Source organism: Zalophus californianus, chromosome 11 (genome assembly GCF_009762305.2).
Source record: "Zalophus californianus isolate mZalCal1 chromosome 11, mZalCal1.pri.v2, whole genome shotgun sequence".
NCBI lineage: Eukaryota > Metazoa > Chordata > Mammalia > Carnivora > Otariidae > Zalophus > Zalophus californianus.
The window spans coordinates 102,673,768-102,695,034 of record NC_045605.1 but is presented as its reverse complement, the minus strand read 5'-3'; the positions used below and the strand labels follow the sequence as shown (position 1 = coordinate 102,695,034).

The 21,267-nt window shown below is 37.1% G+C and overlaps 1 protein-coding gene across 5 annotated transcripts in view; it reads right to left on the bottom strand.

Moving 5' to 3' along the window:
* The window catches only part of LOC113915014 (membrane-spanning 4-domains subfamily A member 15-like), a 67,691-nt gene that overhangs the window by 17,056 nt on the left and 29,368 nt on the right, over positions 1-21,267 (bottom strand). Inside the window, exon 7 of one of the 5 annotated variants that reach the window (XM_027580690.2) lies at positions 11,629-11,648. The exons of 3 other annotated variants lie outside the window; for them this stretch is intronic. The gene's annotated coding sequence lies outside the window, so the exon portion shown is untranslated. Of the gene's footprint in view, positions 1-11,628; positions 11,649-18,321; positions 18,492-21,267 lie in introns of those variants that run through there. One more of the 5 variants, XM_027580689.2, reaches the window with a different exon arrangement.

Sequence of the window (21,267 nt, the reverse complement as noted above, 5' to 3'; positions counted from 1 at the left end):
GACAGACATTGTCCCAAAGAAGAAATACAGATGGCCAACCGACATGAAATGATGCTCAACATCACTCATCATTAGGGAAATGCAAATCAAAGTCACAATGAGATATCACCTCACACCTGTCAAAATGACTAAAGTCAAAAACATAGGAAACAATAAGTGTTGGTGAGGATGTGGACAAGGAACGTTGTGCATTGTTGGTGGGAATGCAAGCTGGTGCAGCCACTGTGGAATATAGTACATAGGTTCCTTAAAAAATTAAAAACAGAATTAGCATATGATCCAGTACTTCCACTATTAGGCATTTATCCCAAGAAAATGAAAACACTAATTTGAAAAGATATATTCGCCCCTATGTTTATTGCAGCACTATTCACAGTAGCTAAGATATGGAAGCAACCCAATTATTCAAGCATAGATGAATGGATAAAGAAGTGGTATATAACATATAATGGAATATTACTCAGCCATTCAAAAAATGAAATCTTTCCATTTACAACAACATGGATGGATATAGAGGTTATAATGCTAAGCAAAATAAGTCAGAGAAAGACAAATACCATGATTTCACGTCACATTGGATGTGGAAGTTAAGAAAACAAAATTAACAAAGAAGAAAAGAGACAAACAAAAAACCAAACTCTTAACTATAGAGAACAAACTGGTGGTTACCAGAGGCGAGGTGGGCTGGGGGTTGGGTGAAATAGGTGAAGGGGATTAAAAGTACATTTATTGTGATGAGCAGTGAGTAATGTATAGAATTGTTGGATCATTATATTGTGCACCTGAAACTAATATAACCCTGTATGTTAATTATACTTGAATTAAAAATAAATAAATATTTAAAAAGATAGTTGTGCATAGTTATACATCAAGAATGGATTTTTTTCCATTGGTATAAACTGCATGTATGCATGCAGACTTTCTAAAAAAAAGACTATCCAGTCAGTAATGAGGGCAGCCATGCATGTTCCTTCCTCAGAAACACGGGGCCTTTGACCATCAGAGATTTTCATGTCTTTTCAAAATATGAAGAAAATAAAATGGTATGATATGATAGAGGATCTTGGGGGTGAATTTTTTTTTAAAGATTTTATTTATTTATTTGACAGAAAGAGACACAGCAAGAGACGGAACACAAGCAGGGGGAGTGGGAGAGGGAGAAGCAGGCTTTCCACGAGCAGGGAGCCCAATGTGGGGCTTGATCCTGGGACCCTGGGATCATGACCTGAGCCTAAGGCAGACACTTAACGACTGAGCCACCCAGGCACCCCTTGGGGGTGAATTTTAAGAGGTTTTCAAGAAGGTCTCTCAGAGGGTGCCTGGGTGGCTCAACTGGGTAAGCGACTGCCTTAGGCTCAGATCATGATCCTGGAGTCCCAGGATCGTGTCCCTCATTGGGCTCCCTGCTCAGCGGGGAGCTTGCTTCTCCCTCTGACCCTACCCCCTCTCATGTCCTCTCTCTGTCTCTCATTCTGTCTCTCTCAAATAAATAAATAAAGTCTTAAAAAGAAAAGAAAGTCTCCCAGTGAAGGTGACATTGAAGCAGACAATAAGCATCAAAACTTGGGGGATGAGCCTCTCCAGGAGAAGAAACTGCTACTGCAAAGGACCTAAGCCTCAGTGCAAGTGCACTTCCCTCTTGGAAGCCTCCCTCATCTTTGCCAGTTGTTAATGGCCAGCTGCTGTAAGTACCTATGGTTCATGTTTCCATAATAACTCTCAAATATATTGAAAAAAAATTACACACATGTTCATTTGCCTCTTTATTTATTCAAACCCCCTTAGTTCAAAATTGAATTTAGATAACTTGCATAAATGCACACATTAGGTTTAAAAATTAATAAACAGAAATAATTGGTAGGTAAATACACTAGGGATAAAAAGAGTACATAATCAGCTGAGGCCAGGGGTAATTTTAGTCCAGTGAAATTGTAGTATGGGTCACTGAACAATCAAAGGATTGGACAGAACTCGTCTTCACTTTTGACTCTGAGGCTAATCGTGGCTTTCTTACTGTGTAGTAACATAATAATAGGGCATATAAATATATGTAACTCAAGTGTGGCTCACCACACTGGGTGACCAATGTTCTCAACCTCCCGTTGGATTACCACTATAACTCTGAGGACAGACTCAGTTAATCACTGTGTCAGAACGAAAACATATACTGCACTTGCTCTGTCAGCTAACACCACATTATTTTTCTTTTTTTGCAGGAAAACTCAATGAAAGAGTTCTCTAAATTTGCTCTGGCTTCTGATTCTTTTTAAAAATCATTTCAATCAGGTTTTCAGCTGACAATGAACCTCTTCTTGTCAAGATCACTCATGATCTCAATGTTGCAAAAGCCAATGGCAATTTAGGTCTTATCTCATCTAACTTGATCTATCTATAGTCATTGAGAGTTGACTGCTCCCTCCTTGACTCTGCCTTCCTCAGTTGGCTTCCAGGATAGTATACTCTCTTGTTTTTCTCCTCAATTTTCTTTGCTTGTCCCTCTTCTTCAATCTGAATTCCTAATGCTAGGGATGCCCCAGAACTCAGGCCATAGTCCTCTTCTCTACAAATGAGATAACTTCTTGCTAATTTCATCTTGTCTCATTGCATTAAATACCATCAGTACGCCAATGACCTTACATTTATACTTTTTTTCCCCAAACTCCAGACTCATAGGTATAAGCAGGATACTTGGTATCTCTAATGTCTAAGACATCTCTGATGTCTAAAAGGTATTTCAAACCCAACATGTCCCAAATTGAACACCGAAATTCCATCCCCTTTAAACTCATAGCCTTACCCATCTCAGTCAATGATAAATCCATTCTTTTAATTGCTTGACCCACTATTTTGAAGTCTCCTTTATTTCCTTCCCCCCCTTCACTTCCCACATCCAAGCCGTCAGGAAATCTTTGGGGTTCTAATATAAAAATATATCTGGAATTAACTTTTCCTTTTACTACCTCTCTGGTTTGAGCCACTATACTCTCTCACCTACGTAACTATATTCAGATCTTTTAAAAGGCTCCTTGCTTGAACCTTTGATCCTTTATCATCTTTTAATGGTTCTTTAATACTTAAGTTAGATCATGTCATTCCTCTGTTCAACACCTTGCAATGGCTCTCAATGTTTTTTGGAGTAATAGTACATCTAATGACTGCAAGTCCTTAGATTAACATACTTCCTATCATATAGCTGACCTCTTTTCCTACCAGTCTCTCTTAGCCCAATTTGCTCCATCCAAACTGGCCATTTGTTCAGTAAATGGTCCACGCTTGCTCTCAGCCTAGTGTCTGCTCTCTTGTACACTCTTTCTTCAGATATCCCTTGTGGCTTATCACTTCAACTCCTTCAAGTCTTTGTTCAAATGTCTTTTCTCAATGAAGCTTGAATATCCTATAAAAATTGCAACCTTATACATTTTTATCCTCCTCTACATCATTTTTCCCACAGTCCTTTTCATCTTTTAATACATTATCTTTTGCTAGAAGGCAAGCTTTACAAGGATAGGGATCTTGATCTCTTTTGTTCACTACTGTAACTGAAATACTTAGAACAGAGCCTGGCCTCCATTAGGTAGTGAATATTTGCCAAGTGAATGAAAAATATTTTTGTGAGATAGGCAGATATTTTTGAGAAGTCTGTGGGAAAATGGAAGGAGGGAGAATATTTTACCTAATCCTATAAGACAATATACAACCCTTGGAAATCCTTGTTGAATTCTTCCAAATTCCTCTTGGGTCAAGAGCTCCCCACTCTTTCTTTTTTTTCTCTTTTGCCAAAATACTTTTCAAAGTCCCTTCTATTGCCCCAATCATTAAGCTCTGGCTCTCAGCTTGCCTATATTATTGGCAAACATGAGTCTTATAAGTAAACATTTACTACTTATCTAAAATGCCCTTTGAGAAACTTACCATTCATTGTCCCTAACTTTCATTCAACTAAATAGAATCTTTGTATGGAAGAATTTTATAAATAAACTTATCATCTTAAAGTAGCTTCATTAGATATGAGAATGAATTTCTTGACAGCAGGAATTGTATGTTTTCACAGATGGTATCTCTACATTATTGCCTGGCCACAGAAACTGGCACAAATACATTGAATAAATGAATGCATGATCATCAGTGAGATAATTTACTCACAAACAAGAATGCCCCAAATGGGTATCCTGATATCAAGGTTATAGGCAGGTAATTTATTGAAATTGAATCAAATTCTCTGATATATAAGTGTATCCAGAAATATCCCAGAACACAGTGGATCAGACCAACCATTACTTGGGCAGCCTGTAAGAAAAAAATGTCATAATCAATTACCCAGATATATAAAATTTCAAGAGAGCTACAAATTGGGTGATAGAAAGGGCATGGGAGAAGTACAGCTTCTGTGTTTCTGAATCATAGGGGTCTTTGCCACTACTCTTGTTCAGCCCTAGAAATTATCTGGGGAGAAGACAAGGCAATGGAGGAAGGTAGCAGCCATAGAAGTGCTTGGAATCTCTACATGTACCTCGTACAGGGGTTATTCATGAGGATTTCCCAGCAATTTGTAGAGGTGTGGTTGCTTTCAAGTAAATGAAGTCTAGGGACTTATTTATGGACGAGGATACTTAGCATCCTCTAGTTCTGAGAGAAGAACTGTAGTCTCTGCCGCTCCTTCTGCCTCTTCCTCTTGTTTGTACTCTCAGTGCCAGTTCTTTTCTCTGATACATTTCTACCATCTCCATCCCCCTCAACCAGTTAATGGGACAATGATTTTCTTCTGTTAGCAATTTTGACTTTTGGCACCATGAGGTGAGAGGATCACTTGCAACCACACCTGCTGAATCCCAAGATTCTGGTGCCAGTGGTTTTAGGCATTTTCCTAAACCAAGATTTATCTTACAGTCCTGGTTTTTAATCTGACTCAAGAGTCCACTAATTAGGGTATATTATAGAGAAAGATGTAGTATGCTAGATTTGGTTGGGGTGAAGGAGTAAGAGTAGTGCTCCAGAATATTACCTTCCCCAAGATAAATGTACAAGAAGTATGCCGAGAACACAATGCTGTGAGATGATCAATGTCTACAAAGCCCTGTGATCTAGATCATCTTTTTTATATACCCTTGACCTCATCATCTTCTTTAGGACCCACAGTCTTAGATTTACTTTAAATCATAAACATACATAGACAAAAGAAAATCATAGGGGTAGGATTGCTGGAACTCATTCCATCAATTCTCTTTCACTAGGATGTTGAGGCAGAGGAGTCACTGTCTTCTTTTAAAAATATTTGGAACTTGCAATATCAAGGTAATTTATCCACTCAAGTAGCATCTAGTCCTTACCCCCACCATTCTGGTTTCCTTTTTCAACACAATGTGGGATGATGTCATATAACCTAAAATATAGCATTAGAGAGAATGAATGGGATATATTTTTAGAACAAAATGTAAAACAATAAATCATGATTTTGTCAGATAAGAAACTTAAAAGTTATGGAGACATTTGTTCTTGTGTTTTCTAATTTTTCACAATGAAACAATTCTCTGAAATAATTTAAAATCAACCCATTGATATACTCTCTTGAACATAGATAATGACCTCTTAAAAACTCTAATAGTCCTATTAGATTTTATCCATCTTTTATGAACTTTAAAGACATTCTGAGAACCCTTAGGATTCTTAGAGGCAAACAACAGAATTTAATCTGCCTGGTTTAAGCAAAACAGGATATTAGCGAGCTCAAAGAATCACTGGTAAGGTTAAGTTTGTAGGCCAATGCCCAGAGGCAAACCACCAATCTAGACTGAGGAGAAGGTGTCCTTGCTACTTCCCACCCCAGAACTCTGCTGCAGATGGTCAAACCTTCCCTGCCTCCCCGGGTCATCATCTGTGTAAGCAAAACTGAAGCTCAGTGTAGGGTCTATTTTGTTCTCTTCCAAATCATACTCTGTGCAAGAGTACGTGATTTGTAGCACTAGACCACATGACTTTGAAAAGGTAGCTTTCACAACCTAGCAACCAATAAAAAAAAAAAAAAAGATGTTCAAAGGTATGGCACTCATCTCCTGAGTTCAGTACAGGTCAGCATGAATTTACTCCTAGGTTACTGCAGCAGCAATTCTAGTGTGCCTCCAAATTAATCTAATTCACAGAAAGGTGTCTAGAAACAACTACCCATCAAATACTGTAGTGGCTTCTGCCATCTTTATGGCTCCATCAGGCTGGGAGACAGAGCTTTGTCTGCGTGCATCTGCCTTACAACTTGAGCAGGTGCTTCTCTTGAGCCCTCAGTGCAATTATAGCAGCTTTCAATTGTCTAATGGTCAAAATTGGAAATGCCCCCTAACTATAACTTGCTAAAGAATAAAAAAGTACAAAGCAATAATCCAATAACCACAGCTGAGGAACTTAAATCCTTAAATCCAGTCTCTATACTATGACCACCATGATATTTGTAAACTGAGAATCAAGTGTGGAAATCACCTGTTCAGAATCTTTCACTGGCTCCTTGTTGCCTTCAGGCCTCAATGAACATTCTTTTATGTGGCACACTAGAATTGGGTAGGATTTGATCTCAACTTCCTTCTCCCCACATAGTATGCCATCCATTCCTGACCACTGACATTATCATCATGTAGCTCTAACTCATGTTTTTAAAAGTAACTTCCCATATACATCTTTGCTGCCGTAAAACCTCAGTATCAAAATGTCTGGCTCTAGCAATGTATTTTTATTTATTTATTTTAAAGATTTTATTTATTTGTTTGACAGAGACAGACACAGCGAGAGAGGGAACACAAGCAGGGGGAGTGGGAGAGGGAGAAGCAGGCCCCCTGCGGAGCAGGGAGCCCAATGCGGGACTCGATCCCGGGACCCTGGGATCATGACCTGAGCCGAAGGCAGACGCTTAATGACTGAGCCATCCAGGCATCCCAGCAACGTCTTTTGAAATTGTTAGAACTTGATAGTTGTTTGCTAAATCAATTGGACAATAAAATTAAATTTCTATCTATTGATCAAACATACAACCATATTATGTATAAGGGGATAGATTTGTTTACATCAGTTATGTAACATGTTTGGGAAGGTCAGCCTTAACGCACAGATTCTCTGTCATTTATTGAGTTAATTTTGGATAGACCATGAGGTATGACAAATATAGAGTCATTCTCCAGAGCGTGTGAATCCAAGAAAAAAAAAACAGGCTGATCAGGACATATGGACTTTGGATAAGGACAATGAGCTCTGGTTTTGATGTTGAGGGTCAGACTGAATTTCTATGGGCAGGGCATATGAATTGCAGAAAGTGATTCTCAGAAGGGTCACTTCTCACATGGAGAACTCTCTGTGGCTTGCTCCAGGTGAGCAAAGGAAGAATTTACTTATTTAATCATGGGTTAAGATTCTCCCAAATAATACTTGCCAACCCAGCTAGGAAAGAATACACAAACAGAAACTCTTAACTCACAGTTCTTGGAAATCAACCATTCTTATCATCAAGAATATGATGTTTATATATTTTCTGCTGCAAAATCTAAAGCACATCTCCCACTAAACCACAAAGAATATGGGAATATGATCAAAAGGTGGAAGGCAGGAGTCAGTATTGCCAGTACTTGCTCCATGACCCTGGGATCCCCAAGTCACTATACTCTATGTTCTCCTTCTGTAAATTAGCCAACCTACCTTCATCTGAGAGGATGCTGTGTGTGTAAAACAGGTCAGTTATTGGAAACAAAATGGAAGAAGGGGTATTGAAAGGAATAAATAAAAAGTAGAATGATGTATTAATTGGGGTTCTTCCCAACTGTGTTTGGGAAGCACTCTGACTAGGGGGTCATTGGGATACCTGCCCACTAGTGTAGTTTTATTCTTGGCAACAGTGACAACCTGGCTAAAGCTCCCTACACTCACGTGTAGGCTTCTTGGTTCGTTTTCTCCGATGTGGTGCCCTTGGTTCAGGGTTTTGCAGCTCCAACATCTGGACGGGCGCTGCTTCCTCGGTTGTGGCCCGCATCCTCCCTTCGCGTGATTCCAACTCTGCGGTTGTGGCCGAGAGCGCGGCGTCAGAGGCCGCTGCGCGAGGAGCCCCGCGTGAACTCCCACAGCATGGTGAGATCCCTGCAGTTTCACGAAGCCTGCAAGTTCCCACGATGAGGGCAGGGTAGTGGGTTGACAGCAATGCTAATCTTAATTGGTTGTGTCAACATCATACTCTGTCTTTGGAGGCTGTGGTTGACGCTACCCGCAGGCTGATCACATGGTGGTCCTATCCCTAACTGCAGAAATGCCCTCCTTGGAAGAAGCGTCATCATCAGAAGCCCCCTGATTCTCCAGATGAAGTACCCTGCCCAACTGGGGGCTTGTACTGAGAAGGGGAAAACCAATAATAAGCAAGATCCATAAGGAAAATTTATACTGTAAAAGTGACACATGCTAAAGAGAACAATTAAGTACAGAGGGAAATAGGGTATGTGTATGGATGGAAATGTAAAGAAGGGCATTCACAAAAGTCCTCCTTATGAACAGGACATTTGATCAAAGGCCCCCAAGAAAGTGAAGGAGAGAACCTTGTTAAATATCTGGGAAGAGAAGGTGCCCACTATAAGGAATGGCAACAAGACAGTGTCTGAGGCTGCTCAAGGAAGAGGGTGTGGCTAGAGTAGGAATGGGAAGAGGAAGCCAGATCATACAGGGCCTTGTTAGGATGAGATGCTATTGAAAGTTTTACATTTAACATTTTATCATGGAAAATTTAAAATATGCAGAAAAAATACTATAGATCTCATAGAGTGCCATTAGCCAGCCTCAGCAATTACACTTTGCAACCTTGTTTTTTTATCAATTACCCTTCTCATTCTTTATTTTTTTTCTGGTCCAGGCAACATATAACTTCACCTTTAAATATTTCAGTGTGTGTTCTAACAGTTAAGAGTTTTTTAAAAAAATAATATCATCATTAGACCCAATAAAATTAACAACAGTTTCTTGATCTTATCTAATAGCTAATTCATACTAAAATTCACTGATTGTCTTAAAAATATCTTTTTGTACTTGGTTAGTTTGAATCACTATTCAAATAAGGTCCACTTACTGCATCTGTTTGCTTTATGTCTTAAGTCTTTTAAAAAACTTGCAGTTTTCCTCCTTTTCATTTTTTTATTTTTTAATAAGATTTTATCTGTTTATTTGACAGAGAGAGACACAGAGAGAGAGGTAACACAAGCAGGAGGCATGCGAGAGGGAGAAGCAGGCTTTCCGCTGAGCAGGGAGCCTGATGCGGGACTTGATCCCAGGACCCTGAGCCGAAGGCAGACGCCCAATGACTGAGCCACCCAGGCGCCCCGTTTTCCTCCTTTTTAAAATGCTGTGTGTTTACTGAAAAAAGTAGGCAGATCATTTGTCCCTTATAATTTTCCACATTCTGAATTTATCTAATTGCTTCTGTGTGGTGTCATTTAACTTGTTTCTCTATTCTTCATATTTCCCATAAACTAGTAGTAAAATGTAGAGGCTTCATTAGATTTAGGTTCAGATTTTCTGGCAAAATGCTGGCTAGTTGGAGCTATGTATTTCCTTTGCATCACCATGGGAGACAGTTGATTGACTGGTTGCTTTGCTTTAGTGATAAAAATTGAACAGTACAATTAGGTTTTGTCTTGATTTTCCCACTACACATTTGCTCATCAATTTTTCTCTAACAAATTTTAGAATCTATTGATGATATTTACTTAGATCCATACCATTGGAGATTCCACAACCATGGTTTTCTTAATCCTATTATTTTTCTTAATTTATTGTCTGATATTCTTCTGAAAAGAATAAATTCCCTTGAGGAATTATTTGATTCTTCAAAAATAGTTGTATAATAATATTAAAGGTCAAAGGCATTCTGGAATGGCATAGAAAGGCCTCCAAAAATCTGCTTCTCCATAAAAGCAATGAAGACATTGGAAAAAAATTGTCAAAATCAACTTTTCAGAATTCTGGAAATTAATCAAAGGCTTGAAACAATCTGAGAAGTGTTTATTCAAGAAAAACGACTGATTTTGGTAACAACTTTTGTGGTGTTTTAACTTGTCCTATTTCCACTCTCATCTTTGTTGTAGCCTTTGAAAACACAGTTTCAGAATGATGTTAACTGTGAAAACAAGCAGCCAAACCACCATTGGAGAGGGCAGAACAGATTCAGAATTCTCCCAAAAGCCTTCCTCCCATAGAATGGCCACTATTTGATCAGTATGGCAGCTCCTTAGAAAAGTCCCATTCATAGCGCTTATCTTTATTTGACCTGACCCAGAGCTTGTTCAATGAGAAAAGCCCTATTCTAGGGTGTATGTGAAACCAATAGGTGGCTTTTTAAAAACTGCCAATGCCAGCTACCTAGAAGCAATACAAGTAATAATATCAGCAAAACAGATTGGATGAAAAACTTGAAAGTGAAAATCTAAGACACTGTAAAGCTCTGACATATTCCTTGACATCTAGTAGGGCTCATGCATGTGCAGGGTTCTGCACATGCCAAGGAAAGACCTAAGAAGGCTCTAATTTCTGGCTGACATTGAGGCTGTGTGTGAACAAGAAGTGAACGCTAAGGCAGAGTTTTAAGCTCCCAAAACGTTGAAGGCATTCTCTGACAACATACAGATCTCTTCAGTAAGGACCGGGAAACTTGTAGCTTCAAGCAACTTAAGTATATCTCACTCCAATCATCAGCTGACCACTAAGTTAATCAAGCAGAAATTCAGTGATTACACATGACAAATACAGACTTTACAAAATTAGCCCTGGAAAGCCTCTAAACAAATACTAGAACTCTGATAAAAACTCTCAGGATCCGATTTCCCAAGTTGTCTCATTATATTGTTTAGAAAGTCCAGTTTTCAACAAAAAAAGAAACTGGAAAATATGGGCCATAGACAGGGGGGGAAAAGGCAATAATAGAAAGGGTTCCTGAGGATGATAAGCTTAATAGACAAAGACTTAAATCAGCTATTGTGACTATATTCAAAGAGCTAAAGAAAACTATATCTAAAGAATAAAAGGAAAAGTATGAGAACAATATCTCACAAAATAGAGAATATCAATAAAGAAACTGAAATTATAAAAATAGAACCAAATAGAAACTCTGGAGTGGAAAAGTACAATAATTGAAATGGAAAATTTCCTGGAGAAGCTCAACAGTAAATCTGAGCAGGCAAGAAAGAATTAGAAAATTTGATATTAGGTTAATTGAAATTATTCAGTCTGATGAAGAGAAACAAAAAGAATACAGAAAAATGAACAGAACCTCAGTGATCTGTATACCACCCAGCATATGAATATAAGCATAATGGGAAAGTGAGAAGAAGAGAAAGAGAGAAAGGGGCATAAAGAATAGTTGAAAAGATAATAGCCAAAAATTTCCCAAGTTTGATGAAAAATATTAACCCAAGAAGCACAACAAATTCCAAGTAGAGTAAACTCAAGGGGACACATCAAAGTCAAAATGTTGAAAGCCATCACAGAAAGAGAATCTTGAAAGGAGCAAGAGGAAAAGCAAGTTTTCAAGAAATTCTCAGTAAGATTAACATCTGATTTATCATTAAAAAAAACAAACAAAAACATCTGACTTATCATAAACCATGGAGGTCAGCAGACAATGGAATGGTATCTTCAAAGTCCTGAAAAAAAAGGAATATCAAAATGAATTCTATATCCAGCAAAAGTAAAAGTAACTTTTAAAAATCCCCAGGCATATAAAAACTAAAAGAATTCATTGCTACTAGACCTTCCCTACAAGAAACACTAAAGGGAGCCCTGCATGCTGAAAGAAAAAACATTAGACATTAAGTCAACTTTACATGAGGAAATAAAAAGCATTTATAAAGGTTACTAGATGAGTAAATATAAAAGTCAATGTAATTATATTTTTGTTTGTAACTCTTATTCTCCTATTTTATTTAAAAAACAATTGTATAAAGCAATAATTAAGAAGAGGGAGAATATCCCAACTCATTCTATAGAGCCAGTATTGTCCCAATACTAAAACCAGACAAAGACATCACAAAAAAAATCTAAAGACCAATAAGCCTTATGAATATATACACAAATCCTCAACAAAACAAATCCAGCAACATATAGAAAGGACTATATACTATGACCAAGCAGGTTTTATCCTAGGGATGCAAGGTTGGTTTTACGTCTGAAAATCAATCAGTATACTACACCTGTTAGTTGAAAAAAGCACAAAAAGCAAATGATCATCTTAACAGATAAAAAAAGCATTTGAAACAAACAAACAAACAAATATTCTTTCATGATAAAAATACTAAGTAAGATAGGAATAGAAGAAAAACTCCCTCAACCTGATGAAAAGCATCTATGAAAAATCCACAACTAACATCATACTTAATGGAGAAAGACTAAATTATTTCTCCTTAAGAGCTGGAACAAGACAAGGATGGTTATTCTCCCCTCTTCTATTCAATGTCACACTGAAGTTTCTAGCCAGGGAAATTAGGCAATAGAAAGAAATAAAAAGCATCAGATTAACCAAGAAAGAAGTAAAACTACCTTTGATCACAGATGGCATTATAATATATATAGAAAATTCTGAAAAATCCACAGAAATGATTAAAACTAATAAGTTCAGCAAGTTGGCAGGAAACACAATCAATACATAAAATCAATTGCATTTCTATACATACATCATGGATCAGAATATTTAATATTAATGTAAGGTAATAATCCTCACATTGATCTATAAAGTCAACATAATCCTTATCAAAATCTCAACTGATTTTCTTGCAGAAATTGACAAGCCACTCCTAAATTAGGGAAATACAAGGGACCCAGAATAGCTCAAATGATTTTGAAAAAAAAAAAAGAAAAACATTGGAAGATTCATAATCTTCTTGATCTCTGTGCTTACTACAAAGCTACAGTAATCAAGACAGTGTGATACTGACAGAAAGACAGACATAAAAATCCATAGTAACAGAATTGAGATTCCAGAAATAAACCCTTACATTTATGACTGATCAATTTTTGACAATGGTATTCAGAAAATTCAATGGGAAAGTATAGGCTTTTCAACAAATGGTGCTGGGAAAACTGGATATCCATGTGTAAAAGAATGAAGTTTGATTCCTATCTCACAACATATATAAAGTTAACTCAAAACTGATCAAGGACCTAAATGGAAGTGCTAAAACTCTAAAATGCCTAGAATAAAGCATAGATGAAATTATTCATGACCTTGAATTGGGTAACAGATTCTTAGATATGACACTAAATGCACAAGTGATAAAAGATAAAATAGAAAAATTTGACTTCGTCAAAATTAAGAACTTTTATGTAGCAAAAGATACCATCAAGAGAGTGAAAAGACAGCCCACTTAATGGAAGAAAATATTTGCAAATCATATATCAGATTAGGGACTTGTATTGAGAATACGTAAAGAACTCTTACAACTGAATAATAAAAAAGAAAATCTAATTAAAAATTTGGCAAAGGTACATGAAAAGGTGCTCAACATCACTAATCTTCAAGGAAATGCCTATTGAAACCACAATGAGATATTAGCTCGTACCTGTTAGAATGACTGTTATCGAAAAGAAATAAGTTTTGGTGAGGGTGTGAAGGAAAGGGAGGCTTTGCACACTGTTAGTGGGAGGGTAAGTGGGTATAACTACTTTGGAAAATAGTATGAATTCTCCTCAAAAAATAAAAAACAAACAAACAAATGAACAAATGAAGAAAAAAGAGACAAACTAAAAACCAGACTCTTAAATACAGAGGACAAACTGGAGGTTGCCAAAGGGGAGGTAGGTGGGGGATGGGTGAAATAAAGGGAATTAAGAATACATTCGTCTTGATGAACACTGAGAAATGTATGGAATTGCTGAATCATTATATTGTACACCTGAAATTAATATAACACTATATATATAATTAATTATACTTGAATTTAAAAATTGAAAATAAGACTACCATGTGATCCAGCAATTTCACTGCTGGGTCTTTATTTGAAGGATATGAAATCACTACTTGAAAAAATATCTGCACCCCATGTTCATTGCAGCTATATTTACAATAGCCAAGATATGGAAGTGATATAAGTGTCCACTGGTAGGTGAATGGATAACAAAAATGTCTCACACACACACACACACACACACACAGGAATATTATTTACCCATAATAAAGAAGGAAATCCTGACATTTGTAACAACATGATGGACCTTGAGGACATTATGCTAAGTGAAATAAGTCAGAAAGAGAAAGGCAAATACTGTATAATACCACTTATATGCAGAATTTAAAACAAACGAACAAAGAGAAAAAAAAAACTCTCATAGATACAAAGAACAGAATGGTGGTTGCCAAAGGTAGGGGCTGGGGCTTGGGCAAAATGGGTGAAGGTGGCCAAAAGGTACAAACTTCCAGTTATAAGATTAGTAAGTCCTGGGGATGTAATGTATAACATAGTGACCACAGTTAAAAATACTGTATTATGTATTTGAAAGTTCCTAACAGAGTAGATCTTAAAAGTTCTCAGCACACACATACACATACACACACACACACACAAATTTATAACTATGTATGGAGATGGATGTTAACTAAACTTATTGTGGCAATCATTTTACCCATATATACATATATCAAAACATTATATTGTTCACCTAAAACTAACACAATGTTGTATTTCAGTTATATCTCAATTAAAAAAAATGGCAAATGATTGAAATTGACAGTCTCCTGCAGAAGATGCACAAATGGCCAGTAAGCATGTAAAAAGATGTTCAACCTCATTAATCATTAGGTAAATGCAAATTGAAACCACAACGAGATACCACTTCACACGCACTAGGATGGCTACAATTAAAAATCCAGGTAATAAGTGTTGGTGAGGATGTGAAGAAATTGGAATCTACAAACATTGCTGATGGAAATCTAAGCTCCTTTGGAAAAGTTAAGCAGTTTTTTAAAATGTTAAACACAGAGTTTCTGTATGACCTAGAAATTCCACTCCTAGGTGTATACCCAAGAACTGAAAACACAAATCTACACAAAAATTGTACACAATGTTTATACCAATGTTTATACAATGTTTATACCAATATTATCCAAAATAGCCAAAAAATGGAAATAACCCGAATGTCCATCAGCTGATGAATGAATAAATAGTATGTAGTATATCCATAAAATGAAGTATTTGGCAATGAAACACAACAAACTGCTGATTCATTCTATAACATGGACAAGCCTTGAAAACATTATACTAAGTGAAAGAAGTCAGTCACAAAAGATGTTCAGATGAAATAGCCCAAACAGGCAAACCCATAAAGACAGAAAGTACATTAGCGTTATCCTGGGACTGGGGTGGGTAGGTCAGGAATTGTTAAAATGACTGCTAATATGTTTGGGGTTACTCTTTTGAAGGATAAAAATGGTACAATGTTAGGTAGTGGTGGTATTGGCACAACTTTGTGAATATACTAAAAAACTACTGAACTATATACTTTATTTTTTTTAAAGATTTTATTTATTTGACAGAGAGAGCACAAGCAGAGGGAGAGAGAGGGAGAAGCAGGCTCCCTGCTGAGCAAGGAGCCCGATGTGGGACTCCATCCCAGGACTCTGGGATCATGACCCGGGCCGAAGGCAGCCGCTTAACCGACTGAGCCACCCAGGCGTCCCTGAACTATATACTTTAAATAAGTGAATTTTATGATATGCGAATTATATCTCAGTGAAATTTTTTTCTTTAAAGCACGATGCATGCTTGATTTTATCTCTTTAGTTATGAAGTTTGGGATGAGCACCCTCCAAAAATGACCAGTGATTTTTCTCTTCTTTTTTTGGAGGTGGGGGTGTGGGTGGGCAGGAGTGGCTGTTTAAATTTTTATAGGTTTGATTTGCTGACCAGAGTGTGATCCAAATAGTGCTGCTGTCTTCCTTTCCCTAGAATATAAGCTCCATGAGGACGGGGTTTTGACTCTTTTGTTTACATCTGTGTTCCCGGAAGCAAGAAGTATGTCTGGTGCATAATAGGCAGTCAATAAGTAGTTTTTGATAAATGAATGAATGAGTGACCCTGTAGTTTCTGATCACTTGGAGCTAATTCTCTCTGGTTTCCTAATTCTAATATCTTGCTCTGTGATCACAAACAACCATTCTCTAGTTTTCATGTATTATGGCTCTGTCTAGAGCTACTCTTTGTGTTAATCTAGACCAGACTGTGCAGCCGGGACCTTGTGCTAGGGTGCATGTCAATGAGGGCAAAAATTGAGGCTGAAATCCCACCTGGGCTCCGCTTGCAGAGCTGAGTCCCCTGGGTACTGAAGTTGATCAGCCAGAGGAAAGAGGCCTCAATTCCTCATTTTACTGTGCAGAGGGGGACTTATCTTCTAATTCAACCCAGAGGGCTTGCCACTGAGCAATTTGACCTCTTTCTCGAAGGGGTGCTTTTTTAATTCCTACGAAGGCATTTTATGTGCTGGTAAGCCATATTTGAAACTATTTGCCCCCTGAACCCTACATTCTTCCAAAATTATTGGCTCTTCCCTGGTATCACATCCTTCCTCATTCAGGCAGGATCCCACAGATCCAACTAATTACCATCTTATTAGAACTAACAAATGCAAGTTTCCCACATTGCAATTCTACAGTCTCTGTGTGGAATATTGTAGGAAAACCCTCACAATCGCATGGTCCGGCAGCACAACAAATATATGGTCTCAAATCTCACTGGCTTCATCTTTGCTTTTCATCAATTCTTTGACTATGATTTGATCATTTATGTATCTGACTCTTATAACTCTTAATCCAAACAAGTACTTTATTAACTACCACCCTTCTCTCTTAGATGACTGCCTCACCGCTTTTTTCAAAGGGAAAATAGTCCATCATTTTCTTCCCTTAGCTCTCCCCAATATATGTATTTACATGACAATTATTCCCTGTTTACTTGCTGAGAATTAGGTGTCTTTCCTGTGTTCTAAAGCGTATATCTATATGTCCCTGTGCTATTAACCTCACTTCCTTTCATGGGCTCATGATCCTTATTCCATCAATTACCTCTTTCTTCCCAATATATTCAAACCTTACTCCCTATTTTACATTTCCTCTTAACCTATGCATGTACTCAAGTCTCTCTTATAGTTGTAATTTCTAGTTTATGAGGGTTGACTGAACAGCGGCTACTTCTTCCTCATATCAGCTCCAATAAAAAAAATCCCTGGCTACATTGGAAATTAGGAAGTGACATTATTGTTGAACTAGAATATGTGAATCCCTAAGGAACAAAAAGTATACAGACTATAATGAAAAAGAATGCATAACCTAAAGGACCTGCAACAGAGGACTGTTCTAAATGGTGGAAATTCTTGCACTTCATGAGCAAATGACATATACATATAGCACACAGATATTCCACTCCTGAATTTATTTCCCAAAGAAATTATTCAAGGGGCAAAGAATTGTAGGCAACCTAGATGTCTATTTCTGGGAGAGTGCATGTGTAAAATGTTCTGGATGCATGCCGTAGAGTATTGGCAGCATTTACAATCGATTGTTGTACTGATAGCAACGTGGATGGATCTTAAAAACATACTGCTGAGAGAAAAAAGTATGCATGTACATGTGTGCATAATCTATATGAATTACAAATACATGCTTACAGAACAATGCCATGCATTGTCTGGAAATACTTAAAAATATGCACATTATATACAAGGGAACAGTTGCTCATGGAGGGAGGGAAGTGGGAGTGGGGTATGGGGTATGGTGTATGGTATTTTTTAAAAATGGAGGAGTCCTTACAGACATAAAAATTTCTAACAAGATAATGTACCTAAAATGTTTATAAAATTCAAAGTGTGATCAAACATAAAGTAAACTTGTGGACAAAAAGATGTAACATTTTGGGAATTGGACTTCCTAGAAAAACTAAAATCCAGGAGATATTCATTTGTGTAGTTTCAATAACATAAGGAGATTTTAAATTATAATATACTTTACTCTAGGTAGCCTATGCAAATTTTAGCAACATCTGGTAAGAAAGAATTAGAATTTGTGTTTCAAGCTAATCTGTTGAGAGACCTTCATAGGCAATGGACTACTTTTTATAATTTAAGCTAATTTCCTTTTCACAATGAAATGATTTCCTTGAATCAGCATTTAGCATATCATCCTATAATATCAGATCTAAATCCCACTCCAGGAACATGTACCCATTTTTAGAATTTCTCTTGTATGGGACAATCTCTGACCAGAGTCAACTTGAGATAAATTTATGCTCACCACCCCACACAGAAGAAAAACCATACTTATCAATTTAAATTTTTATTAATGAAATGGAGGAAAGGAAATACTGAGGTGGACTTAATTAAAATGCATTTTCCAAGAAGCCTCTTGAACAAAATGAAGTTCTTCATTCATCACTAAACTTTTCTCCTTGACTGAGGTCATAATGGTTCTTTAATATGAAGGAAAAGGATCCCCTTCTGCCATATACCTGAGGTAAGTTGGATGTTAGTAAATTGAATCATTAATACACTCCAAAATAAAGAACTTCAGGACTTTGAGTAGAATTTGGAAGAACGCTCATTGGAAAGTTCTTATCCTTGAGTTTTAAAAATTAAACCATGTGCTTTTGCTACTTTAAAAAAAATTTCCTTCCTCCTTTCTTCTTCCCTCCTCTTTCCCTTTCTCCTTCTCTTCCATTTCTTTCTCCCCCCCTTCCTTTTTGTTTCTTTAGGTTGATAGCCAAAAACAATGCTATATGAATAGATAGATCCCTAAATACAGATTGATCATGTAAGAACATATAGCTTTCTACTCAAACGAAATTGCATTATTTAGTGTACTGTTGAATACCTATCAGTTTAAATTCTATCTGAGTAGAAAATTATACATTCTTATGTGTTCAATTTATACTTTTTCTCTTTCAATTTATTCATAGAATTATGAATTTGATGTGTTTGTGTGTGTGCTTGTGTGTGTGCATGCAGGTGTGTCTGTTTACCTTCCTTTTGGCTAGAACCATAATTTCTTTTTAAAATTCTTAGTTTGGATGGTTTTAGATAGAACTAAAGGCATTTCCATCTTACTGCTCCCCATTTTACTACTTGGCCATCATTTTCTAGTCTCACAAATTTGACTTTTAACTTGGCTTTTTACCTGGGCCTTAATCTCCTTAGGCTCCTATTCTGTCCCTTAACTCTTCCTGCTATAGCTCTACAGTTTCTCCATGGGTAGCACCATTTATACCTATAGCTTGGTAACCCACCTATAAATTTACAGCAATCCTAATGCTGAATCTTCATCCTAGACCACTCAAGTTCTAGGCTTATATTTCCAGCTTCTTACTAGAGGTTTCAACCTAGATGATCCCAAAGCACTTGAAATAAATATATTTCAAACTGAACTTATCATCTCACCCACAAAATCATTTCCTTGTTTTCATCCATTTAAGAGCACAACCATCACCCAATTGCCTTGGCCAGGTTGCTGAGAAGCTCTCTCAAATAGAAAAAAAAATCTGACAATCCTTTTGATATGATATAAATATATATATGTCCTCCTTTTCTCCATTTCCCAAAATTAAAATTTAGGCAGGCAACACTTAATAGCATGAGAGTTTGATATTATAGCACAACATTCGTTTCTGTAATACTTTAGACTCAATCTACTTTCTTGACTCCCATTTCCCACTGACCCCCACAAAGCTTGTGCTCCATACTCTTTAATTTACTTACTATTCCATAAATATGCCTTGTTTAGCTTACCATCGTAATCTGCAGATTGCTTTGCTTAAATAATTTCTATTTTGAATTAATCTGATAAAACTATTAGGCATAGAGATGGGATTATCAGCAAAAATTTTTCCCTTTAGATTTTCCACTCTCTTGATACTCAGAGGCTACATCACCATTTGTGCCGCAAAAGGCAATTCCTTTTGAGAATATGTAAGATGTCATTCCATAGAAATTAGGGTATTGAAAGCCTGATATCTGGGTCACTGATTGCCTTTCAGTAAATTTTCTGTAAAGTTTCCCTCCCCATTGCTAGTTTTTGTTATCTTAAGAAACACTTTGCTTGAGAAAGTTTTCCCATACTCTGGTGCTCTATAATTTCCATCATCATACATTCCACACATGACACTTTTGCTGGGAATAAAACCTAATAGTCTTGGGTATAGCTTTCAAAGCGGGGATTTACCCATATCATTCTTCCTCACCTCATAGCTTAGATCAAAGATTTCCTTGAGCTTCTTCCATTTTTTTCACATTATATGGGCAATTTGTATTTCCATACTCTTATCAGAGCAATGGCTGACTTGAGCTCAGTCATTAACTTTAGTGTGATTGTTTCAATGCCTATCCTTAGCAGATGCTTGTAGTGGAGGGTAATATTATCTGGGTATCAATGGCTTCATCTAAGTACATATGAAGTCTTAGAACCAGGAATATCTGAAACAGGATCTGTAAGGATCTCCTTCCCTCTTTTCTCGCAAATATTTTTTTTCTTACACCTGCTCCAAGACCCCCAGGTCCTAGGCATTCTGATTCTTACTTGTCATTTCCTAAATCTCCCTATATATCTGGTCTAGAATTTATGGACAAACCACTCTCTCCTCCACATTAACTTTGTGCTCCTTCTGAGTTTTTTGTAATTGCACTGATCCTTACGCCTGGGCCTGGGCACTGGGAAGGAAAGGGCAGATGTATCTTTTACTAAAGTTCTTAGATTCAGGGATGTTGAGGACAGTTGGAGATCGTTTGTCTTTAGACCTGAAGTAGCTGATGTGGAGGAAGTAGGAGAATGGCTTTTACTAAAAATGGCGTTTTTACCGTCTTTTGCAACTTCTCAGTTACTTCAAAATCATGGTTTCTGAAAACACCAAAGGTTCTGACTTTGCTACCCAACATGTTCTCTCAAACTTTGAAAATTGTGAGACTTTAGCATCCCAAATCCCTGCACCTGGTCACAGCCTCCACAAAGTTTTTTTTTTGTTTGTTTGTTTCCAGTGGAAATATCTGTTAGACTAAACAGACTTGAGCCAGCAAATCACATATCTTCTATCCTGTTCTCTCATAAGGTGTGAACATAAAAATATTATGGGATACGACATACCCTTGTCTAGGGCAAATTATTTACCCTCAGTTGTAGAGAAACCCTTGTAGTACACAGGAGTGCAGAGTGTTTTCAGCTATCTATAACACAGTTTAGAGAGGACACTAACTTCTTATCAAAACCTTAGTTCAGTTCTTCAAACAGCGTTCATAGCC